This window comes from Pseudophryne corroboree, chromosome 3, assembly GCF_028390025.1.
Source record: "Pseudophryne corroboree isolate aPseCor3 chromosome 3, aPseCor3.hap2, whole genome shotgun sequence".
NCBI classification, from domain to species: Eukaryota; Metazoa; Chordata; class Amphibia; order Anura; family Myobatrachidae; genus Pseudophryne; species Pseudophryne corroboree.
The window spans coordinates 134,977,409-134,984,832 of record NC_086446.1 but is presented as its reverse complement, the minus strand read 5'-3'; the positions used below and the strand labels follow the sequence as shown (position 1 = coordinate 134,984,832).

Sequence of the window (7,424 nt, the reverse complement as noted above, 5' to 3'; positions counted from 1 at the left end):
AATATGAGTAAGGAGCATTATGTGTGTCATGTAAAAATGCATTAATAATGTGCAACATATGTGTAAGGGGCACTATGTGTGTCATTATGTGTATAAGGGCATTAATAATGTGCGGCATATGTGTAAGGGACATTGGTGGTCATTCCGAGTTGTTCGCTCGGTAATTTTCTTCGCATCGCAGCGATTTTCCGCTAATTGCGCATGCGCAATGTTCGCTCTGCGACTGCGCAAAGTAAATTTGCTATGCAGTTAGGTATTTTACTCACGGCATTACGAGGTTTTTTCTTTGTTCTGCTGATCGTAGTGTGATTGACAGGAAGTGGGTGTTTCTGGGCGGAAACTGGCCGTTTTATGGGTGTGTGTGAAAAAACGCTGCCTTTTCTGGGTAAAACGCGGGAGTGTCTGAAGAAACGGGGGAGTGTCTGGGCGAACGCTGGGTGTGTTTGTGACGTCAAACCAGGAACGAAACTGACTGAACTGATCACAGTTGTCGAGTAAGTCTGGAGCTACTCAGAAACTGCTAAGAAGTGTCTATTCGCAATTCTGCTAATCTTTCGTTCGCAATTTTGATAAGCTAAGATTCACTCCCAGTAGGCGGCGGCTTAGCGTGTGCAATGCTGCTAAAAGCAGCTTGCGAGCTAACAACTCGGAATGAGGGCCATTATGTGTAAAAGGGCATTAATAAAGGTTGTCATAATGTGTAAGACGCATTATGTTTATAAGGACATTAATGATGTGTCTCATATGTGTAAGGGGCATTACTGTGTGGAATTATGTGTATAAATGCATTACTAATGTGTGGCATTATGTGTATAAGGTGCTCTAATATGTAGCGTTGTGTATAGAAAGGGCATTTACTGTGTCGTCTAATGTGAATAAAGAGCAATAGGGTGTGGTGTAATGTAAATAAGGAGCAATTCAGTGTGATGTAATGTGAATAAGGAGCACTACTGTGAGAAGTAATGTTTATAAGGTAAAGTGATACTACTGTGGGATGTAATGTGAATTATGGACACTATCGCGTGATCAAATGTGAATAAAATTGCAGTACTGTGTGGCAGAATTTTAATTGGGGGTACTATTGTGTGGACATGCCCATTGCCAGCAAAAACACACCCCTTTTTGGACTGTGCGCCAAATGTGCGAACTGTTCCTGTTTAAAATATAGGGGGTACAAACACCAAAATAAGTACTGTTATGGGTGAGGGTTGATGGTGCTGGGAAAGAGGTGCAAGGTCAGAGGCGGAACCAGCGGTGGTGCTAGGGGGCACCAGGCAAAATTTTGCCTAGGGCATCATATTAGTTAGGGCCAGTTCTGCCAAAGGGCCTTGTGGGGGAAATGTCTTCAGTAAAAGCATTCCCTGTGTGTGTGGTGTGTCGGTACGCGTGTGTCGACATGTCTGAGGAAGAAGGCTATATTAGAGAGGAGCGGGAGCAAATGAATGTGGTGTCTCCGCCGACACCTGATTGGATGGATATGTGGAATGTTTTAAATGCTGAAGCTTTGGGACAGTCAGGGTCTCAACCCATGCCTGATCCTATGTCGCCGGGACTGTCAGGGTCTCATAAGTGCCCACTATCCAGATTGTTGACACAGATACCGACACGGATTCTGACTCCAGTGTCGATTACGATGATGCAAAGTTACAGCCAAAATTGGCAAAATACATTTGATATATGATTATGGCAATAAAAGATGTTTTGCACATCACAGAGGAGCCCCCTATCCCTGACAAGAGGGTACATATGTACAAGGGAAAGAAGCCTGAGGTAACCTTTTCCCCTCACACGAGCTGAACGAGTTATGTGAAAAAGCTTGGGAATCTCCTGCAGATTTCCAAAAGGATTCTTATGGCGTATCCTTTCCCATCAACGGATAGGTTACGATGGGAATCCTCCCCTTGGGTGGACAAAGCATTAACACGCTTATCCAAGAAGTTAGCCCTCCCGTCCCAGGATACGGCTACCCTCAAAGAGTCTGCTGACCGCAAACAGGAGATTACCCTGAAGTCCATTTATACACATTCAGGTACCTTACTCAGACCGGCAATTGCGTCGGCCTGGGTGTGTATGTGTAGTGCTGTAGCGGCATGGACGGATACCCTAGATAAGGATACTATTTTATTGCCCCTGGGGCATATAAGAGATGCTGTCCTATATATGTGTGTATGCAAACTACAGGTGGTGCTGCATGGCTCACACCCTTTTACTTGTCTTGTAGAGCAACTCTGGAGCTGTTACTGGGTCCAGCTGCTGCAAGAAATCAGCTTGAATGCTTCAGGGGCTGGGGCATGGCCAACATGAGCCCCACACTGATGGGGGTGTATAAAGCGATCTAGGGGTCATCCAAGCGCAACCCCACAAAGGCCGCCATGCCCTGCGCGACCATTTTCTCTTTTCATATGCAGACGAGGGTTGCAGCCAACTATACCCATTGCTTGGATGACATCACCATATGTGAATCCATCTGCTGCAGGCCTTCCCCCAGGAATGCTTGCACTAGTTGTTGCATTTGGTTTGTTGTTTGGGGGGTGCTTCAGTATTAGGCAGCCTTCCGCCCTCACACATTCGTCTGAAAATGTGTTCTCCCTGCAGTTGTTGTCCCCAGATGAGAGTTCCCTTGTGCTGCCTCAGTTGAATCTCCTTTACTTGACGGAGGTGTGCCTGAGCAGCGGCCCTCCCCAGCCCTTTCTCAAATCATACTTATTTTGCTTTGGTGATACCATGGTCATGAAGATTGTTTTCCCAGGGTGAGGTTCATTCATTGCATTCTGGGTATGCTGACCTCTGTGATTTCCCCAAATGTGGGAATCTCGACTGCATAATTTGTGGTAGGGGGGGGGACTGCATTTGTGCTTTCCCCTGGTTGGCTCTGGTATAATTTAGATCTCATTGTCTCAGGTCTCTCTCCAGCCTAGTTTGCTGTCTGTTTCCACTTCTCTTTTCTTGAGCCCCTCCCTTCTATGCCCTTGCGCACTATCCTGACTTCTCCCGTCTGCTTACTTTGTGCCTTCCAACGCACAATGCGAACTACAGGTGGTGTTGCAGGGCCCACACCCTTTTATTTGCCTTACAGAGCAGCTCTGGAGCTGTTACAGTGCCCAGCTGCTGCAAGAAATCAGCTTGAATGCTTCAGGGGCTGGGGCATGGCCAACATGAGCCCCACACCAAAGGAGGGTGGGGGGTGTTCAATGCGAACTAGGGGTCATCCAAGCGCCCCTTTTCTCTTTTCATATGCAGATGAGGGTTCCAGCCAACTTTGGCCCACTGCTTGGATGACATCACCGTATGCAAATCCGTCTGCTGCAGACCTTTCCCCAGGAATGCTTGTACTAGTTGTTGCATATGGTTTGATGTTTGAGGGTGCTTCAGTATTAGGCAGCCTTCCGCCCTCTCATTTTCATCTGAAAAGATGTGGTCTCCCTGCAGTTGTTGTCCCCAGACAAGAGTTCCCTTGTGCTTCCTCAGTTGAATCTCCTTAACTTGACGGGGGTGTGCTCGAGCAGCCGCCCTCCACAGCCCTATCCCAACACATGCTTTTCTTGCGTATGAGATCTCTTGATCATGAAGATAGTTCTCACAGGGTGAGGTTCATCCATTACATTTTAAAGTAGGAAGGTACAAATTACATATTCAAATTACATATATGTGCTGGATTCAAATGTTTTCCCCCCTTCCTTTCTCAATTGTGCCCATCAGCAGCTATTCTAATGTTGCTGCCAATGGGTGTGACACATTCATTTCTTCTGTGGGGTACACTGGACTCCACAAGGATTCACATTGGGGTGTAGAGTAGGATCTTGATCTGAGGCACCAACAGGCTCAAAGCTTTTGACTGTTCCCAAGATGCTCAGCGCCCCCTGCTCTATAACCTCGCTTCCATGAACAGGGAGCTCAGTTTGTAGTTGGTGCCTTCAGTAGCAGGCCACTTAACAGGGGGCTGCCTCAGGCAGCCTATTCTTAGCTATTAATTTTGACAAGAAAAGAAGAACTTTTTTTATAAGAATCTACAAGGGCTGCAGCAGGTTAGGTCTAATAGACATCTTTACTGCAGCTCCATCACTCCCAGCGGCGCAGTATACTCCCGTGCCCTGGTTGCTGGGTCACTGCAGCGGAGGCTCCGGTTTCTTCCTAAGGTCAGTCACACACACACACCGCCCTCCGGGATCACGAGGCCGCTGATGAAAGGGAGGTAAGGGACTTCTGTGCCCACACTATACCGAGATCCAGCGTGGCTGTAGGGGGTGGGCCATGTGCGCACTGGCGTGGACACTGATTACTGGGCAGCCGCTCCACTAGCCACCAGGGACAGTTAAGGAGCACAGCTCTGGGGGGGTTTTCTCTTATATTAACCCCATTTTGTACTACCCGCAGTGCATTGTGATAGGTAATAGAGCCTGATTCAGGTTGGATTGCAATCGCAATAAGCAATCCAACTGCAAAAATTGCTAAGAGTATACGCATGCGCCTGCATTTTCTGCGGCACCCCGCAGATAATGCGATCGCTTCTGACTGTCAATTGGTGCTGGGGGTGGGGGGTCAGCAACAATCCATTTCCAAGTCGGAGATGGAGCGGTGCATGGGCAGGGCTACAAAATGGGGTCGGCAACGGAGAAACAGGAGGCGTGGTCAGAGCTGCTGCATGACATCACATGCAACAGCTGCGATCACAAAAATGGTGGCGGCTTCCTGCGCACACATACAGTCTGCACCAACAGGAGGCTAACCCATTTTTTATGATCACGCTGAACTGCACTGAGACTGCAATTTCAGCGTGGTCAAGAAGGGAGGCGGCATGCTGGGTGGCCCCAGCATGCGAACCAAAGGATTGCAAATTCTGTTACTTAGCAAAATTTGCAATCCTTACTGAATTAGGCCCATTGATTACAAAATGTATTTGTAAATATGTGAAGTTTTTCTTCAGGGACTAACACAAAAGATGCTTGGGGCTACTAACACATGGGTAAGCCACGTAAAGCTTCCCATGGGTCAGTGGCATCACAACGGGGTTGCGGCCCACACCCGAGTGTCACCCGCCAAGGGGGGTGACACCAAAGTGCCAGCTCCTCTTCAGTGACAGAATATGAGTGTTTCACTGTAACATTACGTGCAACACCCAGTTTCTGTCACTGTGCAGGAGCCAACAAAACTCACACACTAGTCCCCGGGTGCAGCACTCAACCCCCGGGATACCCGGTGCAACAAAATGGAGATTCAGGAAAACAGGCCACACCCCTACCTATGAGACCATGCCTCTTTTTTACCATTGCGCTGCTTATCTGCGCGCACTGCATTACAATCTCCCTCGCTGCCTCTCTGGGTGTCACCAATGATAGTGACACCTTTGCCATGCTTGTAGCAGCTGGTCCTAAGATCTACGCCTCCAGCCCTGAGTGTTTGCCCTTGTGACTTGTTGATCATCATAGCGAAGCAGATTCTTACAGAAAACTGCAGGGGCTTAGATTGAAAAGAAAAACATTGACGAACCCATCATTTCAGCAACAGGGTCTGCCACACGGCTGACTGAAATGACTGGTTGGTTTGGGCCCCCACCAAAAAAGAAGCAATCAATCTCTCCTTGCACAAACTGGCTCTACAGAGGCAAGATGTCCACCTCATCATCCTCCGATTCCTCACCCCTTTCACTGTGTACATCGCCCCCCTCACATATTATTAATTCGTCCCCACTGGAATCCACCATCTCAGATCCCTGTGTACTTTCTGGAGGCAATTGCTGGTAAATGTCTCCACGGAGGAATTGATTATAATTCATTTTGATGATCATCATCTTCTCCACATTTTCTGGAAGTAACCTCGTACGCCGATTGCTGACAAGGTGAGCGGCTGCACTAAACACTCTTTTGGAGTACACACTGGAGGGAGGGCAACTTAGGTAGAATAAAGCCAGTTTGTGCAAGGGCCTCCAAATTGCCTCTTTTTCCTGCCAGTATACATACGGACTGTCTGACGTGCCTACCTGGATGCGGTCACTCATATAATCTTCCACCATTCTTTCAAAGGTGACAGAATCATATGTAGTGACAGTAGACGACATGTCAGTAATCGTTGCCAGGTCCTTCAGTCCGGACCAGATGTCAGCACTCACTCCAAACTGCCCTGCATCACCGCCAGCGGGTGGGCTCGGAATTCTTAGCCTTTTCCTTGCACCCCCAGTTGCGGGAGAATGTGAAGGAGGAGCTGTTGACGGGTCACGTTCCGCTTGACTTGACAATTTTCTCACCAGCAGGTCTTTGAACCTCTGCAGACTTGTGTCTGCCGGAAAGAGAGATACAATGTAGGTTTTAAATCTAGGATCGAGCACGGTGGCCAAAATGTATTGCTCTGATTTCAACAGATTGAATCCTGGTTAAGCGAATTAAGGGCTCCATCCACAAGTCCCACATGCCTAGCGGAATCGCTCTGTTTTAGCTCCTCCTTCAATGTCTCCAGCTTCTTCTGCAAAAGCCTGATGAGGGGAATGACCTGACTCAGGCTGGCAGTGTCTGAACTGACTTCACGTGTGGCAAGTTCAAAGGGTTGCAGAACCTTACACAACGTTGAAATCATTCTCCACTGCGCTTGAGTCGGGTGCATTCCCCCTCCTTTGTCTATATCGTGGGTAGATGTATAGGCTTGAATGGCCTTTTGCTGCTCCTCTATCCTCTGAAGCATATAGAGGGTTGAATTCCACCTCGTTACCACCTCTTGCTTCAGAGGATGGCAGGGCAGGTGCAGGAATGTTTGGTGGTGCTCCAGTCTTCGGCACGCGGTGGCTGAATGCAGAAAGTGGCCCGCAATTCTTCGGGCCACCGACAGCATCTCTTGCACGCCCCTGTCGTTTTTTTTAAATAATTCTGCACCACCAAATTCAATGTATGTGCAAAACATGGGACGTGCTGGAATTTGCCCAGATGTAATGCACGCACAATATTGGTGGCATTGTCCGATGTCACAAATCCCCAGGAGAGTCCAATTGGGGTAAGCCATTCTGCGATGATGTTCCTCAGTTTCCGTAAGAGGTTGTCAGCTGTGTGCCTCTTATGGAAAGCGGTGATACAAAGCGTAGTCTGCCTAGGAACGAGTTGGCATTTGCGAGATGCTGCTACTGGTGCCGCCGCTGCTGTTCTTGCTGCGGGAGGCAATACATCTACCCAGTGGGCTGTCACAGTCATATAGTCCTGAGTCTGCCCTGCTCCACTTAACCACGGACATGTGGACTAGTGGACCTTGGGTACAACTGCATTTTTTAGGACACTGGTGACTCTTTTTCTGAGGTCTGTGTACATTTTCGGTATCGCCTGCCTAGAGAAATGGAACCTAGATGGCATTTGGTACCGGGGACACAGTACCTCAATCAAGTCTCTAGTTGCCTCTGAATTAACGATGGATACCGGAACCACGTTTCTCACCACCCAGGCTGACAA

At 48.4% G+C, this 7,424-nt stretch overlaps 1 non-coding gene across 1 annotated transcript; it reads left to right on the top strand.

The window, feature by feature from the left end:
- The first annotated feature begins 2,699 nt into the window (after positions 1-2,699).
- LOC134898934 (U1 spliceosomal RNA) lies at positions 2,700-2,865 on the top strand. The gene has a single exon (XR_010172623.1). It is a non-coding gene; the product is annotated as a U1 spliceosomal RNA (small nuclear RNA).
- The last annotated feature ends 4,559 nt before the right edge of the window (positions 2,866-7,424 follow it).